A 19,655-nucleotide genomic window follows, 5' to 3' on the forward strand; every position below is an offset into this window, starting at 1 on the left:
TGCCAGATGATTCTAAGCACACTAATCTTTGGAAACCTCATGGCTAGGGCTTTTAATCTCCACAGTGTAGAAGGCACTATGGTGTAGCGATTGAGTGTGGGCTGTGGAGACTCATATTGCCCAGATGCAAACTGGTTCCATTACTTAGAAGCATTACTTACTTGATTCTAGGCAAGGTACCTAATTTCTCTGTGCCTTAATTTCATCATCTTACTTCATCTACTCTATGAAGGCCAGGACTTTCTGTGTATTTTTCACAGCTCAGTTTTGAGCTCCTAGAAGAGGATCTGGCACATAAGTGGTACTTGATAAATATTTCTTCGATGAATGTGTCTATGAAATGAAAACAATAGCAGTACTCTCCTTATAGGATAATGGGATACTTAGGAGATAGTGTTTATAAAATGCTTATATCTGTCGAGAACTGTGAAGGGTCTAAGATTTTACCCCACTTACAAGTTAACAAGTTAGCCTGCCAGTTTCATGGATACTGGCAGAAGACACAAGACTCTGGGGTTAGAGACAAAGGGCTTTTTTACTTATAGCAGTAGTGACCAAAGGATCACATTTTCTTGTTGTCATTTCCTAAACCCCATTTTTTATAGGACGGTACGAAGATGGCAAAGTGAGATCTGAATGTGCAACAGGTTGTGTTACAGAACAGGAACCCTGAGTTTAGGGAACCCGAATCTTTTAAGCAAACTGATTCTGGAGGGAGACACTTAATTTTCTAAACTGTTCACCATATAAATGTCCTTGAAAATATAGTTTGGGCCAACAGGACATTCAGTGTCTCTGCCTGAAAGATGTGCACAAACACTAGAGACCCATGCATAATTATTTCCCAACAACTAGCATTGATAGATGTAGTCAGTAAATATTAGTCATGATGATATTGCTTATGATTATCTTGTGCTCATTTTCCACATGAACATAAGGTTTCTTCTTGCCACCTTATCTAATTCTTTTCTAATCCTGTCTTACCATCTTTTGTTCCAAGACTCCTGGATTTATATTTTGTGATTTCTGACACCTTTACCATAATTTTATTTGTTAATTTTTTTGTGTTTATTAATTTAAAAATAATAGCCCTTTATTCTGCAGTAATCCTCTCTGTATTATAATTTTTAGGTCTTTGTAGCATATGGCTGAGCTTGCCTGCTCACTCCTTCCATTTCTTCCCTCTCCTGCATGCCTTCCCTTCCTTTTATTCTCTTTGATAAAGTTTTAGTGGAATTTATCTGATAGATTGATAGACTGTGTTAGAAGTGTCAATTTTTAGGCAGAGTGGCTCCATGTTGAACAAATTACTTAAATTCTTTCTCCATCTCCTATTCTTCTTTGGTTGTTAATTTTATTATATTTCGAATGTGTGTAAGAGCTCATCACTCCATTTAATTAAACTTATAAAACCTTTGAAATTTGTGTGACAGTATCATATATTTTACTCCTTAGACTAAAATCACACTCTTGAACTCAGGTTCATGAGTTTCGGAATTCCCTTACCAACGCGTATTTGTAATTTTTAGTGCTTTCATTTTAACTAATAGATACTTAATAGTAATAATTATTGTCAGTTGGATATGTATTGGTTTTTAGAGTTTTAGATCTTCCAAAAGAGGCAACTGGACAAATGAGTGAGTCTTTAATCATGCTTGCTTGCTTGCTTATTTGTTTATTCATTCATTCATTCATTCATTCACTCATTCATTTATTTATACTTAGTTTAGAAAATAAGGTAACAAAGATAAAGGAGTTAAAGCAATCTGGAAGTAACAAGATTTTCTTACAATTACACTGAGGATCCTCTATTCTGTTATACAACCAAATAGTACATTCTCAACTAGCCCAAGACTCTTCAGGCAGTAATTGGGAGTTGAGCATTGCCAACTGAAGACATGTCTGTTTCCTGAGTTTGTATTTGAGGATGGTGTTTGGCTAGAGGAGGGGTGTTGAGTTAAAAATAGCAGGTCCTGACAACTATTTTATGAAAGTAAGGGGAAAAATAAGTTACTCTCACTGGCCTCATTGAGTTGCAATTATGATCATTAGTTTTTTGGTGCCTCTGTTTTACTAGATTTAAATTTTTTTTTTTTCGCTGCTCAATTGCTTTAAACTATTATTACAAATACTATGGTTGAGTGAGCTATTTCTTGTGAAGACTTTAAAGCTTTCTTTTTATATTAACTGAACTTTTGGTTAACTATTTTTATAGTAATGTTAACTTCAGTTTCATTCTTCAGTTTCTCAAAGTGCCTTTCAGTTCTTAACTTATCTCTGATTTTTGTCTGGTTAATGTAACACTGCCTATATTTGAAGTTATCCCTGATATTAAGAAAGTGAATGATTTTTTATTTTTCCTTAGAAAGTTGATTATGGAGTCTAAAAGGAAATTTACAGGTTCTCTCAGTATCTTTTTCAAATACTCTTTATATCTGTGACTTAAAACTTTCAGTATTCACATGCTGTAGTCCCTATTCTCTACATTGTGTCTTGTTAATATAATATGTACAGTAGAATTTAAAATATCAATTATTATTTATTGTTCTTTTGTTGACTATAAAGACTTAAAAATCTGTGAAAATTGAGAGTGAACTTTTTTCTTCTAAATATTCAGAAGTAGATTTCCTTCAATAATTTCGATCTTGCTTACAGTGGTTGTATTCAACTTATATTTAGAAACAGAGTCCTTATTTGGCATCTACGTTGCCCCCTTTTGAATTTTTTTTTTTTTTAAATAAGTGGTTGTTGGGTTCTGAGTAGTATTTGAAGAATGTAACTAATTCATTCAATTTCAGAAAGTACAACAAAGAGAAAGTATAGTAGATATCTAAATTTGTGGTATATGAAATAAGCGTAGTTAGGGATATCCTCGACAGAATATCCTCTTTGACCAGTGTACAAATACAGTGTGCTAGTTATTTCACATTTGTATGTAATTCCATAGGCTCCGCCTACACATTTTGAGGCTCACATTGTGTTAGTAGTGAAGAGACCCTTCCCTCTCAATTTCTTCTACTGATGAAACTTAGGCCTTGAAATGGTACAAGTGAAACTGTCAGCTAGGAAGAGGGTTTTGGTCTTAGATACTATTACGATAAATAGCAAACCTTGTACTCTTCCCTCCCTATAGTTTGCAGAGCCTCCCAGAGCCGAAGAGGCGAAATGGAAAGAATTGGAACATCAATATTGCTAATATGTATTAGTTTTTGTTCCTTCTAAGGAAGGAAGGGAAAGGATAATGTAGAAAAAACATTCTCCTCCTTTTTGGTAGAGGCACCCTAGAAAAGTTTGTATCAGCTCAGTACAGGGGTGAAATAACCCCGAGAAAGTAGAGCCATGCTATTGTCTTACTTCCTGCCCCATTCATTGGCTAACATTTACCTTATGGGAATTTCCCAATTCGTGGGACCTTATAAATTGTATAGTGTAGGCTTGTTAGTCATCCAGTCACATGTTTGTTCATTTAAGAACTAATTATTGACTACTTGTGATGTGAATCCAGCATTTTTATTGTGCATTGGAGATAAAAAGAGAAAAATACAAAAATTTTGTTCCCAAGGAAGAGACTGATGAAGAGAACAGTGTATATGCAACTTAATAGAGAAGGATATTGCTGAAATGGAGGTGTATGTGACTTGAGATGGGAGCAAGGAGTAAAGAGAAATGCTTGGGTGAGTTATTCCACACTGGCAAGCTAGGAGCAGGACTTGTAGGTAGAGGATGCATGTAAAGATATGAAAAAGCATATTACATGTGGCGGGTAAGGGAAAGGCAATGGCAAGAGATTAGGGGAATGATAAGGGTTTTGTATGTATTCCTATAGAATTACGATTTTCTTTTGGTATGGAGAACTTTACAGGAGGGTTGATTCTGATCAGTTTGGAATTTTAAAAGATTCTGGTGGCTTTTAAAAGATAATTCTGGTAGATCATATTCTGGTGGAAAATGAATTAGAATAGAGAAATGAGACTATAGGAGAAAAGACCAGTTAGAAAACTACTGTAATAGTTCAGGTTAGGGAGTATGAGGAGCTAGATGAGGCCATATAAAGAAGATAAAGGAAATGGGTGTGATATAAGTATCAAGGAGACAGAATAGATAGAATTTATTGATTGTTGAAGGATATAAAAGGCGTCATCTGGGATGACATTCACATTTTGCCTTGTGTGACTGGGTAAGTATATTGGTTAACCAAATAAAATGCTGTAAAAATTGCAAGAAAGATAGAGTCTTAAAAATGTCCACAGAATTAGGCATCTTGGAAGTTGTTGGTGAATTCACTGAAATGGGAAAGCTTAATGAGTCAGTCACAATTTAAAATTATTCGAGAGAAACAGCTGCCCAGAAGATATAATAAGATTGCTGAGTAGTTTTGTTAATGCAGTTAAGTTTCTGCATCATCTTTATTTGTAGAAACATTGGGATTTTCCTTGGCTCATGTCACCTGCCTTGGATTAGGAACAGAAAATGTAAGCTAGAGGCTGAAGAGGAAAGAGTGGAATGGTAGAGTTGGGGTTTTATTCATTGGGTGTAACAGGCTGGCAAGGTGGCAGGGTCTTGGGGAAACTGAGAGAAAGGTCAGTCTTGGCCATGTTTTACAGATGAAGAAACTGTAAAAATGATGTATGATAGCAGAAAGAACATTGCTATTGGATTATGATAGATCTAGATTTGAAACTGTTACTTATTGACTCTGTGACCTGCGAAAGTTATCTTAAAATCTTTGTCCACATAGAGCTTATCCTCCTGTTCCAGATGAAGAAACTAATAGCTATTTATGGGAGGTAACTATTATTAGTAGTATGAATAAGCTTCTAGGACTAGAGTCAGATCTGCATTTGAATTTCAGATGAGGGACCTTGCATAATTTACTTGAATTTTCTGAGCCCGTTTCCTCATCTGTAAAATGAAAATATGAGTTATCTGACTTGTCTGGGCCTGACACAGAGTAACAGCACAGAAACTGGCAGCTAACAACAACAATAATAATAATGTTGTTATTTTTACTATTATTATTTTACTGGAAACAGTTGGAACTTTTTTCCCCTAAAAATTTGTCATTTTTGGAGTTTCCGTAAGATATACTTAGGAATGGATTTGCTCTTATTTATTCTGCTTGATACTTGAAATACTTTTTCAATCTGAAGACTGTCTATCTTCATTTCTGGATAATGTTATGCCAGTGTCATTTAAATATTCATTTCCCCTATTTTCTCACTTCTGTTTCTCAATGCGCTTATTGAATTTTTGTTAGAGTTGTTCAATGTGTCATTCACATTTCTTGTTTTATATATTTTCTGTTTATCTCCTTATGAATCATTGTGGATATCTTCCAATTTGCTGATGATGATGATGATGATGATGATGATGATGATTATTATTATTATTATTTTTACCTTTGACCTGGGCCAGAGGGCACAAAGAGGTTACATGAGGTAGCCCAAATGCTCATGATCCCACTCCTGTTACACTGCCTTCACTCTCCTAAATTGCAGAGGAAGATTTTAATAATCAAGTGGATAGAATGACTCATCTTATGGATATTCAGTCAGCCTCTTGCCTTGCCTCTCCTGTCATCAACAATGAGCTCATGAACAAAGCGGCTATGACGGCAGTGATAGAGGTTATGCATGGACTCAGCAAGATGGATTTGTGCTCACCAAGACTGACTTAGCCATGGCCACTACTGAGTGCCAGTCTGTCAGCAACAGAGACTAACATTGAGCCCCTAATATGGCACCATTCCCCCGGGACAATCAGCCAGCCACCTGGTGGCAGGTTTATTACATTGGACTACTTCCTTCATGGGTGGGGTGGGGGGTGTGAGGGACGACAACATGTACTGGACTATACACTTATTCTATATACAGATTTGTCTTCCCTGTATGCAGTGCTTCTGCCAAAACTATCATCTGCGGAGTTACAGAATTCCCTATCTACTGTTGCAACATTTCAGAAATCAAGGAACTCTCTTCATGGCAAATGAAATTCAGCAATGGGCCATTGTTCATGGAGTTAACAGAATTCTGCATGTTCACAATATTAGTGACCTACCAGCAAAATTTTTAATTTCTTTTCCCATGACTTTATGCTCTACAGCCTTTAGGTCTTAGTTCCAGAAGGACTTCCACCAGGAAGTACAGCAGTGATCTCATTGAACTGGAAGTTAAGATAGCCACCTGACCACTTTGGGTTCACTTTGGGTTCCTCATGCCTCTGATTCAACAGGCAATGAAGGGAGTTATGCTGTTAGCTGGAGTGATTGATCCTGACTATCAGGGGGAAGTTTTACTACTGCTCTACAACGGAGGCAAGGAAGAGTATCTCTGGACTACAGGAGATCTCTTAGGGAATTTCTTAGTATTACATGCACTGTATTAAGGTCCGTGGAAAACTCCAGCAGCCCAGTCCAAGCAGGACTACTAATGGCCCATACCATTCAGTAATGAAAGTTTGGGTCACCCTACCAAGTGAAGAACCATGATGAGCTGAGGTGCTTGCTGAGGGCAAAGGATGATAGAATGGGTGCTGAAAGAATGTAGTTATAAATACTAGCTATGATGACATGAGCATTACAGAAACAAGGACTGTAATTATCATGAGTATTTTCTTCTTATTTTGTTATGAATATATGTTTGTATGCGTGTATATACACGTAATATGTATATATATACATATATATGCACATATACTATATAATATACATATTATATATAGCAAATATCTTTGTTTTTTCCCTTTTTTACTCCTTTATCATATAATTTAAGATATATTGACTTTATATCAGAGTATTTAAATTATTAATTGCTTCTGTTTCTCTGGAGAACTCTGATTCGGCTATTTATTGTTTGCTTCTCCTGGGCTTGAGAATTCCATATGACATGGCTAGATTTGGAGATCTGACTTTTCACTAGTGATTTATTTTCACCTGAGTCAGTGCGGATGACATGATTACATACCCATTCCCTGGCAGTTTTTCTAGTCCCCATTCATTGTTAGGAAATTTCTTATTGTCATCTGGGCCACACACTCATGCTAACTCAGTATTATAAACCTAGCCTCCAAGGCACATGTCAGCAGTCTCGATTGCATCTTAAGAGCTTGCTTAAACGCTCCCTACAACAGTTTAACATCAGCATGTTAGTACTGGAATCATTGAGAAAATTAGAGTTGTGTAAATTGGTAGGCTGTTGATCCTCTAATTTTCTATTCATAGATGTAGTCATAGCGCATTTAGGGTGATAGGGAAGGATGTTTGCAGGCACACAGAATGGAGGGAATGAAATGAAATTCCAGTGGCCCTGGAACCTAGAGATCATGAAGGAACTAGCTCCATGCCCCTGGGAAGCAGTGTGAGTTAGCAGGACATAGTCATCACCTCCATGGTTGCTCCTTCAATCCAGGGTTATTTTTTATAAGTTACTAGTCTAGCTAGTCTCAGATCCAGTCATGTAGCAAAGCACTAGGAAGATGTGTGTGTGTGCGTGTATGTGTGGTAGAACATGAAAACCTGGTGCATTTGGTTCTATCATTTCAACCAGGAATAATTTTATTAGCAATAAATATAATTATTTTAAGTATGAAGTCTAATTCCAACCCTGAACATGTGAGACTTAATACACAAAAACAAATCTACTCTTATCAGTAACAAATCAATTTTGGCTTGCTCATAGCAAACAAGTAGTTTCAAGCTCCAGAGGTATAAGAAAAAAAAAGTTACGGGAAAGGGCTTTGAGAACAGATGTCTATTATTTGATTTTAGTTACAGACAATTGTAGAACACTGGTGTTCCATGAGAGGAGAATTTGAGAACCACTGAACTTGTCTAATCAGTTACTTTTCACCTATACAAGAACTGGCCTCTATACACTGACTTACTCAAGATTTCAAGGTCACATTGCTTCAGGGAGAACCATGACTAGAACTCAGGTGCCCACAGTTGAGTGTACTTTCCATCCTTGGAAAATGGCTTCTTTTATTTTTTTTAAATCAGCACTAGAATATCTATCATGGTGTGGCTCCAGGGCCAGTTTAGTCTCACGAGATTTTGCCTCTGAAAGTAGTGACCTTATCAGGCATAGGCAATTTCCTGTGTCATTAAGATGTTCCTTGGCAGAATATTATTTTTCTTGGTGAATACAGTGTGGTGTAAAACATGCACACAGAACCAGCCATCTGATTATCCTGAGCGAATTAGCTGTATTGTAGCTTATCTCTGGCAAATCTTGTTTTTAAGTTTATTGACAGCAACTTCTGTCATTAGTGAATTGCTTGGTTGTGGTCTTGGCTTTCTTTTTATTCTAGCATCCTGAGTCACAGCCAGGAAGTCCTTTGAAACCAAAATCTTAGCATTTATTTGTGTTTCAGGGAGAGGTTTGGGAAATGGTAACCCTGCTTAAAAGGGCGCTTTGGTTTTTCCATTAAGGTCCTTCATCTTTTTATCAGCCTGATGTGGGTTCTTTTTCTGTCCTAGGAAAGTTGGTCTGAGGGTCATGGTGGAAAACTGGGGTCTTCCCAGCCTCTGGATGAGGGTTTCAAAGCACAACTTTGTTATGATGTTGAAAATGAATTTCCAGATCCTCAGGTATATCCAAATGGAAACAATCCTCAAAGAAAAACTTTGAAGCTCCATGAGGGTACTGCTCTATCTGCCTTGTTCATAAATTGTGTCCCAGTACTAATAATGTTCAGGATAGTGGGTACCATAAATGCTCTGTGAATACCTTTTGTCACTCACGTCATTCATTACCATTTAAATAGTTTGTTTAAGTCAATGAGTAAAACTAACATATACATGGCGTAATTACCTTGGCATAATACTTTTGACAAAGTTTATTAAAAATGTTTCAAAGAGCTGCAAGGTATGGTTTTTGTTTATTTAGTTTGCAAGAATAACTAAAAGTACATATTTAGGAAAGTGATATTTATTAGAATATTTGTAATCTGTTGGTTTAGCAAATTGAGTTGTCTTTAAGGAATTAATTAAAAATATATAATTAATATATAAAATAATAAATTTGGAGTCTGGCATCAAGTATGGGTTGAGTTCTTTCTGAGAAGGTTTCCACCTATTAGTGGGATCTTAATAGGGCTTACTTGTCATGTCTTAGTGAAGGTGAAATGAAAGAAATTGTGTATGTTTGCATGCTTGCATAGTACCTGGACACTCTTGATAAATGTCAGCTGCTATGGTCATTCTTCTGGTGAAGAATCACTATCCAAAATTCACTCTTCTCAGAATTCAGATGTGGTATCTGTATAAAAGTGCAATTTGTAGAGATAAAAGCTATTATAAATTTTTTTTTTTAGAAAATTCAGTCATTTTTTATAGTTAGAGATATTCACATTTGTCTTAAAACTTACTTAAAGATATGTTAATATTTAGGCTTAAGTAGATCATAGTTACCTCCTATTAACTGTAAAAGGATTAAATTACATTTGTAGTCAAAGAATTTTTTGTTGGCTTCTTTGTTCGTTTACATTCCTATACATGGTGCTAATATAATGTGACTGTAAAACTGCATATCTGCATATTTGTACATGCACTTACAAAGAACGTTTTAAAATAACATTTTGGCCTACATTTAATATATATCCCCAAAGTTGGGCTTGGTTTAACTTAACAAGTGGTAGAAATTTTGGCCGTAATGTGCAAAGTGTCAAAATTCTAAAATATTGAGGGAAAATAAAAATATGGTCAAGTACCTATCTTTGTTATTGCTTATCCAGAGCGCATAATTATTGATCTTCTCTCTGCCCCCTACTCTTACTTTCAGTGATTTCTTTTCCTGTAGGGTTACCTTGAAGATTCTTGATATAAGTGGCCGTATTTGTCTCAAACAACTAAGGACTTGTGAAGGACCACCTCATTATCTCTGGCAGGATAGGGAAGGAAGCCCCCATTTATGCCAGTAGAAGGAAAAACTATTATAGTTACCATATCTGGGTGTACTGGTTTGAGTGAAGGTTAGGGGGAGTAATTGCAAGGGATTTTGCTAAACCCTCATCTTTGCTTTTTACCCGCTAGAATTCAGGGCAATGATCTTAGCATCAATCACATGGTCAGCAGACATCCAGTGGGCTTTTACTAAGGAGGGACCATTGTGATCTGTGATTCTTATTGAGATTGGGAGTTCCTACATTAAGATCATCTGAAGCATTATCATGTAGGAAGAATAATTTTATTTTGGCATCTAGATGATACGTATTTGAGGTTGATTGGAAATTTAGCTTCACACTTCTAATTTATTTTTCTGGAAAAAAAATTGCGACAGGACATATTTATGCTTTACTTTTGTATTCTATTCTTACCATACTCTAGAAAATGTTCTCTTACTATAAATTAAGGACTCCCTCTCAGAGAGTTATTTGAATGTGAACTGAGATAGCCTTTTGATAGCCTATGTTTCCACTATGTATACATATAAGTCAATGTGTATGTGTGTGTGTGTGTGTGTAATATTGCTAGTACTATGAAGGGAAAATAAAATTTGGAATAAGCAAGGTGATGAAAAGGCCACTGTGGGAGTTGAACATGGAAGAATGGTGCTTTCAAAGAGGAGGGAGGTATTGATGTGGTTTGGGGGCTGAGGTTTGTTTTTGTTTCAGCTACCATCTTAGAGACTGTCGTGAATCAGAGCTGTATCAGACAGGCAGGTTTTAATGCCCATTTCCAAACAGAGATGCCTCTCTTCAATATACATAGAAAGGCTAACATAGACAGTCTATTTGTTCTGCTTCTCATTTTACCTTTGCGGAACAAAAGAATCCTGCTGAACAGTGCCAGCATTAGTTTAGGATGAAACACATAATTGTATTTGGTAATAAAGGAATTTAAAAATTCCTGTTTCCTCCCCTCCCCGTGGCTCTCTCTCACAAAACAGGCTAATGGTGAAATACTTCTTTAAATGTTCTCATTCATCTCCGAGTGATGCAATATGCGTAGTGGCTTGCAGTTTCCGAATTACTGAAGTCCTAATTTCTTTGGCAAGTTTGTCCTCTGTAGATTTTTTTTTTTTTTTGGCAGCAAAAATATTTACTCACATAACAATAACAAGATGAACACCAGCATATCTGGTCAGGACATCTGTGTGTGGAGATTTGCTATAAGATGGGTGATCTTTAGTATTCAACAGCACCATCCTTGGTCAGTGGAGCTGAAACATACACAGAGTTTTCATCTTGTTTCCTGGATCACTTAAAATGAATTTGAGACTGATAGCTCTATTGCACCACAAAAATTACCGTATCATAATGTCTACATTCAGAAAGTAGAAAAAGAATTTGAATGCACTTAAAACTTGAGCACTCGTCCTAGGGGAGGTCTCTGGAACCTTGCTGCTGTAAGTGTGGTTCACAGACGAGCAGGGCCCTCGAGAGCCTGTTAGAGATGCTGTCTCTGGGCCTGCCCCATCCCCATGGAATCAGAAGTCGTATTTTAACAGATGTCACATTATTTGGATGCACAGTAAAGTTTGAGAAGCTCTGCCCTGGAACATATTGAGTCTGTAAAGACAATCTGTGTTTTAACTGTGTGACAAATAGAGTTTTTAGTGGATTTATCACTCATTTCCGCACTTTCCACAAAAGCTAAATTCCTCTGAAATAAAAAAGGAATACAAGTTTATTATATACATCAGTAGAGAAAAAAATCTGAATTAGTTCTGTGTTTTTCTTTAATAATAACAATTTGGTGATAATTTTATGTTCTCTTCTACAAGTTTAGCAATGTGCGCAAAGCTGTGGCATTTGGCACTCTTATTTCAAACCTGAGTGCTTTTTAAAGCTTTCTTCTCATTTTAATAGGACATTGAAGAATGTTCTATTATATGGGTTAATATTTGATGTATCTTAAGAAAATAGCACATTCGGAATAGCACAGAGACAAAAATAATATCTACCCCAAATATGTTTATTTTTTTTAATAGTGATGTTTTGAAACATATTCTGTGTTTCTTACCTGACTTTAGGATAAGAAGAAAGTAATTTACTTTGTTGTTCACATTATAAAATTTTAAGTTTTTTAATTTATTTTCATTTTTAAAATTTTATTTATTTATTTCTTTTACTTTAGTATTATTATTTATGCCTACAGTACCTGGTCTTCCTAGGTGGTCTCCCATCCAAGTACTAACTAGGCCTGACCCTGCTTAGCTTCCGAGGTCAGACATCGGGCTCGATCAGGGTAGCATGGCCATAGACCATGGACTGTGGCTCCACTGGGGCACAAACCCAGGACCTTCTGTGTGTAAAGCAGACGTGCCAAATGCTACACTATGGAACCACGTCCAAGTTTTCTTATTTTTTTTTAAACTAAAATATCAATAGTCTTATTTTAACAGTTATCAACTATTTTAACGTGTTTTAAGACTATTTTGAAAAACCGAAGACTTTAGTTTACTGTGAGAGTCAGTGTATATATGCCTAATTCTCATTAGTTCACTCATTTACCTCATTTATTTATTGAGCGTATGCTATAGAGTGACACGGCAAGGCCTGGGCCTTTCCCTTTTAGGGCTTAGAAGTCTTTATTAGATTTTCTTAGTAAAAAATTGAATATAATGTTTTTAGTAAAAACATTTTTTTCAAGTTTGCAGTAGTAGGAACATACATGTAATTGAATTATCTCTGAAAGATGTTTTTCGAGTGATCGAAAATTTCTCTGCCCCTAATATTTATCCTTCATACTTTGCCTTGAAATTATGATACACATCTTACAAATAGGGGGGAACCAGTTTTTAAGATATTGAATAATTAATATTCTAAGCCTTAGGACAGAAAGTGTTATCAACTGAAAAGATTTAAAGGAAGAAAACACTGTACCATCTATTTAGATTTTTCTTAACATTTAACAACGACTTGTAAGTATCCTACCTTCCTTGAATCTCTTTGGCTGTTTGATTTTGCTAACAGGTTGGTTTAAATTATCTTTTTAAATCATTTCAAATTATAGTCTTTGTATTTGGTTTCACATACTTAAATTTCAACTCACATTTGTAAAATCTTTACAACCTGATCAAAAAACACCTTTCAACAGAAACACTGATTCTTACTCTCCACTACAGAAAGAGAAAATAACTTGATGAAACTATTGCTTAAGAGGAAATGGGCATTATGGCTGTTCTTTTTGTACTTCATTTATCTTAAAGATATGGTATCCCCACATGTTCTATTAATAAAAAGCTCCTGTGAACATGGTGTCTGAATTTGAAAATTTTAAAACAATTATGTTCTTCTTATCTGCTGCTTGAGACACATTAATTTTCTCTTGTCAGTCAGATGCAATTAGGTTGAAAGGTTGAGCTCTCATATATTGGTGGTAAGAAAGTCAAATGTTTCCTTTTAATGGGAAAACAGTTTATGAGAGGTCCAAAATAAATTTTGAATATTTGGTCACAAGATTTAGCCACAAAAGATATCCACCTAAATGGTAATTACCTTTAAAGCCAGTCTGTGAATCTACTTAATTTTTGGAAAATGACCAATTTTCTGATTATTAATTGTCAAATTAAGAGAAAAAATTATTCTCTTTTTGTCCTTTTTATCTCGTTTTCTGTTTCATCTGTTAAATATAATTGCTGGGAAATAGTAAAAATAAACTTGGTTATGCATAAACTTTTAATTGGTAATAACATAACCTCATGACTAATCATCTGCGTTATATCATATTGGGCATATAAAACCTCATTTAAAGAAGTGTATTTCTTTTTTTGAGATGATAACATTTATTAAGTACTTGTGCTAGTATTATGGAAGGACTTGAGGCTAAGCATCCTTTGAGGAAGAGACTCACATCTGGTTTGGGAAAAATATTTCAAAAATATTTTGTGAGTTGAAAATACATTGTGAGTTGAAAAAAAAATGAAATGTTATAAAAGAATTGATTGAAGTAATCAGCCTCATCCAGGTTTAATATTAGGTTGAACCATATATATGAAATATGTAAAAAATTATAGGTAAACTATTAAATACATTTCATATGGTTCAACCTATTATAGTACTCTTAGAATTGGCTGGTTTGGTCTGAGGTAAACTTATTTTGTTTATTTATTTTTTTGCATCGTCTCCATAAGGAGCTTTTATTGAACTCCCCTTTAACCAGATAAAATTCAGCACAGGATTGGGTCTGGCCAGATGTTCTCATCCTTAAGTAATAAATCTTTTGAAAAATGAAGCTCCTTCTTACTCTGATCATTTATATAATTGTATTTCAGTGCATACATTTATTCCTATGTTAAAATTATTAGTCTAATGCAATAAACTTAGAATTAGTCAAGAGAAGAAGTTTGGGGTGGTACCAAACAATGAATATCTGGAAATTGAGTTGTCTAAGTTTAGGTGGAAAAAATCTTTTACTGAATTTAAGTTAGAAAAAGACTTGGTGTACACTTGTGGTCACTGCCTTTCTTTCTATTTTATATGCCCAAATTTGAATTGTAGATCTTAATCTCAGTATTTTAATGTAATTTTGAGTATGAGTGCTTCTCAAACATTTTTGTGTATTAGTTGATTAAAATTTCTAACAGCAATCTGAACAGAAAAGAAAATTTAATATGCTATTTTGGTATTGAATAGAATATTTGAAACAGAGATAAAAGATTTCCCAAATAGGATGACTGTATATATATTCACATACCATTTTCCCTTTATATAATCTTTTCTACTTTCATATCTAAAATCTACCATGAAATATATTTTAAAAAGACTTTTCAGTAAACATGATTATGACTTGGAGTTGTATGTGTCTTTGGGAAGAATAGAGAATACTTACATATGAAAACATTGAAAACATCAAAGCAGCCTTACTAAATACTTTCTTTTATACAAAAGTAATATATGAACAGGCAAAAATCAAACAAATACAACGAGTTGCTCTCATTGTATTTATCTCTAGTGCTCTATTCTTCCCTCAAGAGTTTATCTTTCAGTGTACATCTTTTCAGAAATATTTTTGTGCACATACCAATATATATTCTTTGACAATTTGTATAAATGTTATACTCTTCATACAATTCAGCTCCTTGCTGGAATAAACATTCTTGTTCACGCACATGTACGTAATATCTTATTTTGATTTATATTTCATTTTGAGTAGGAGTCGATATCTGTGGATATATATTGTGCATTTATACATGTTTTCTGTTAATTACCTGTTCATAACTGCCTTTTTTCCTTACTAGACTATTTGTTTTTCTTCTTAGACATGTTCTTTGTACATGTGGCTATTAGCTCTTTTTGTCATATTGACAAGATTTTTTTCCATTTTCTTGTTTGCTTTTTAATTAATTGGTATGTTTTTGGCTCTACAGAAAATTTTAATTTTTCTGTAGTCAAGTTATCAGTCATTTTCTCTATGATCTGGATTATGTGTCCTGTTTAATATATTCCCTATGAATATATTTATATATACTTTTTCTAGTATTTTTAAGAGTTCATTTTTAACATTTATTTGTTGTGCTTGAAATTTATTTTGGTGTAAAACATGAAGTAGGGCTGTAGTTTTATTTTTTACTTTTTCCTAAATTTATATTTCAGGAAAAATGCTACTTCCCAGCATCATTTATTTAATAATACATCTTTTCTCCATTGGTTGAAATGTGCTTTATCTTAACTATATCCCTGTATGTATTTGGGACTGAGTCTAGTTTTGATTGTATTGTATATTATGTTTTCATAGTCCATAATTTTCACAACAGGATTCCATCCTTCCTACTAATCTTTTTCAGAATTTCCAGGTTATTCTTTCATGTTTGACACTAGCATATAATTTTGTCACCTTCTGTCCAAAAACTTATAACCTGGCATTGAATCAAACTTAAGGTTAGTTGGGGTACAGTGGATATCTTCATTATGTTGACTCTTATAATCCAAGAGCAAGGATTGTCTTTCAGTATTTTAAAATACTTTCTGTTTGTATATCTTTGAAGAGTTTAAAGCTGTCTACATGATTTCTACTAATATCTTGTTAAATTTATCTTTAGATATTCAAATTTTGTTCCTAGTATAAATAGGATAGTTGCCACAGTATAATTTTCTTACATATTATTATTTTTAAATGGGAAAACTTTTGATTTTGAGTAATAATTTTATAACCAGGTAACTTAATAGAGCCCTGTGTTTTAGGTATACAATTACATCATCTGCAAAGTGATAATTTTTATCTTCTACTTTCTCATCTACTTGCATTCACTAATAGCAGAAAGCAATTCTTAGCTTTTAAAATACTTTCCAAATTGACCAATAAAGCATTTTGAATGTATTTAATTGGATTATAAATAGCCTTCTTAGGAAGATATTTCTTGAATTTAGTTTTCTGTTCAATAAAGGGAATTTAAATACCATTCTTAAAGAAATAAAGCCAAATTATAAGAAGATAAAATATAGATTTAGGTACTTTTCTACAACATCAGTATTTTCATGTTATAAAACTATGTTTAGGACATTGAAGCTTATGTATATCCTTTAAGTATGGTGGACTTTGTACCAGACAGGAAGTTTAATTTGGAAACATAGCACAGATTAGCAAATGCCAGTTTAGTTCAGTGTTTCTCAAAACCGTTGGTAAGATAAATATTTTAAGGAGTACCTTTTAATTTTATAGTTATATATTTAATTTATCTTAGGAAAAAATTTTTTACCCCCATTTCTAGTGTGTTTTTATGTTTGACATTTGCTTAGAATGAGGTTAAAGACACAGCAAAATCATTTAGAGAAAAAAGTAAAGTGCATAAATGTTGTAGGCGCTCTTAAAGAGCGAGAAATTGAAATTTGTAAAATTCAATTTTAGATTAATGATATTGTAAATAACATTTAAGAAATCAAGAGCCGTTTTTTATGTACTCTTAATAGCAAAGATTAATAAATAAAACAGGTTTATTTATTAATGTTTAATAAATGCTTGTACAGGTAATAATAAATACTTGTACAGGTAATAATAATACTGATGATTTTTGTGAACCAAGGATTACACTAAGAGCTTTTTATACATTATTTCACATACTGATCATCAGAATTCATCTTCCTAGTTTTACAGTCTCAAAGAAATGATGCAGCTTACTTGCACAAGATCATATGGCTATCCTGCACTTTATTGTAAACTTTATTTACCCAGAATTGAATCTGACTCATATTTACATGACATAATTATTTTTGAAAATTATACTTCCCTTTAGGGATCTTCAATTAAAATAAAATTAAGTATTTTAAAGCCAGTTTTACCATGTAGACAAAATATTAAAAATATATTGTCTCAGCACATCCCAGTATATCACTAATCATTCAGGCATCTCCAAGGGAAATTTAACAGTGTAAAAGCAGTCTAATCATATTCACATTTAAAATTGCTAAATAGTCAGACTAATTAGAAGCTGTGAACTTTAAACCGTGATCAATATAATTTTTTGTGGAATGGAAAGAGAAATCTTATATTAGATGTCAGGTAATAATTAATCAAAGAGGTATTGATACACTTCAAAATATTTCCTAAATGTAGTACTTTAAATTTACTGATTGATTAGACTCAATATGTATGGCCAGTATCTACAAAGTCTGCAGAAACAATCTATTGAATATTGTTTAGTTTTTGTTGTGAATTTTAATAGTAAAGAATTGCTCCTTATAAGTAGAAATAATTTCAGAAATTCTAATTATTTTAGAATTAATTTCTGATTTTATAGATGAGAAAACTAAAGCCAAAAGCAGTAAGTAGTTTTCTCACAGGACAACATAATAAAAAATAAAGCCAGTTGGATGGTGTAATCCATATTGGATGGTGTAATCCATATCCTTAGAATTTCATGGAGATAGTTTTGTATTAGTGGGAGAAGTAAACTTCAGAGCCAGAGGAATCCCACTCAGTGAAATCAGTAGTTTATTTCACCTCTGTAGGAAGTTTTGATTTCATAGTCATCCTAGTCAGTTCCTACCTAATACTATTAATCTTTGTATATCTGTTTCTAAAAGAAAATCATTGGACAAGTTATTTATTCTTCTTTAGTAATATGTACTAGATGGAAGGAACATTTTCTGGCAAAAATAATAAAATACAAAAGTTAAGAATATTGTGTCATGCCAGTGTTTGCCTTGAGCACCTGTTATTAACAAAAAATGTTTCAGGGCTCACCATATGTATGTAGCAAATGCTTTTAAGTATTTCTTGTTCTCGGGATACAAGGTAATTTTAAGACATTCTGGGAAAACTGGAAAGCCGCCTGCAAAAGAATGAAACTAGATTGTTGTGTACCACCACACACCAAAATTAACTCAAAATAATTAAAGACCTGAATATAAAACTTGAAACAATAAAATGCATAGAAGAAAACATAGGAACTAAACTCAAGGACCTTGGACTTAAAGAGGATTTTATGAATTTGACCTCAAAGATGAGGGAAGTAAAAGCAAAAATAAACGAACAGAATTACATTAAACTAAAAAGCTTCTGCACAGCAAAAGAAACCCTCAACAAGGTAGAGACAAACATCTGGATGGGAAAATATATTTGCAAGCAACGCCCCTGATAAGGGCCTAATATCCAAAATATACAGAGAACTCATACAACTCAATAACAGCAACAACAACAAAAACAAACAAACAATCCAATCAAAAACTAAGCAGATATGAACTTCTCCCTAGAAGACATACAAATGGCCAAGAAATGTATGAAAAGATACTCAACATCGCTTATTTAGGGAAACGCAAAGCAAAACTGCAATGAGATACCATCTAACACCTGTTCGAATAGCTGTTATCAACAGAACAAGTAATAACAAATGTTGGAGAGGATGCAGAGAAAAAGGAACCTCATACACTGCTGGTGGGACCGCAAATTGGTACAGCCACTATGGAAAACAGTATGGAGGTTCCTGAAAAAACTAAGAATGGATCTTCCATACAATCTAGTAATGCCTCTACTGGATATTTACCCCAAAGACTTGAAAACCCATATCTGAAAAGATATTTGCACACCAATGTTTACAGCAGCATTATTCACTGTGGCCAAGACATGGCAGCAACTGAAGTGTCCTAAGATAGATGATTGGCTAAAGAAGCTGTGGTAAATATATACAGTGGAATATTACTCAGCCATAGGAAGAGATGAAATACTGCCATTTGCGACAACATGGATGTACCTTGTGATAATCATGCTAAGCAAAATAACACAGACAGAAAAATGTTGAAAATCACATGATGGGATATAAACCTAAAAGCAACAAATGAGCCAGACAAACAAACAGATACTCATGGGCATGGACAATAGACTAGTGGTTACCAGAGAGGAGGAGGGAGTGGGGAGGAGGTAGTTAGACGGGGTAAAAGGGTTCAAATATGTGGTGACAGAAAGAAATCTAACTATGAGAGGTGAACACACAATGTAAATATATATATATATATATATATATATATATATATATATGCTTTACTGTTAAAATGTACAGCTGAAACTTATCGGATTTCGTTAAGCAGTGTTACCATAAAAATAATTATAAATAAAATAAAATAATAAAAAATAAAATAAAAAAGAAAAGAAAGAAAAAACTACGACAACAAAAATCCTTGGGACTTGATGCATATAGCTCCGGTTGGAATCTGCCTTGTGTACTCAATCTCCCCACAGCTTGTAAAGTCAGTTAAATATAGTCAGCAAATAGGAAAAG

At 33.9% G+C, this 19,655-nt stretch overlaps 1 protein-coding gene and 1 pseudogene across 4 annotated transcripts in view; one reads left to right on the forward strand and one right to left on the reverse strand.

The window, feature by feature from the left end:
* GMDS (GDP-mannose 4,6-dehydratase) overlaps nucleotides 1–19,655 on the forward strand; it is a 603,038-nt gene that overhangs the window by 97,761 nt on the left and 485,622 nt on the right. The gene's annotated exons all lie outside the window — the stretch shown is intronic.
* Nucleotides 12,089–12,204, reverse strand: LOC120607787 (uncharacterized; annotated as a pseudogene).

Source organism: Pteropus medius, unplaced genomic scaffold (assembly GCF_902729225.1).
Source record: "Pteropus medius unplaced genomic scaffold, Ma_sr-lr_union100, whole genome shotgun sequence".
Lineage (NCBI taxonomy): Eukaryota > Metazoa > Chordata > Mammalia > Chiroptera > Pteropodidae > Pteropus > Pteropus medius.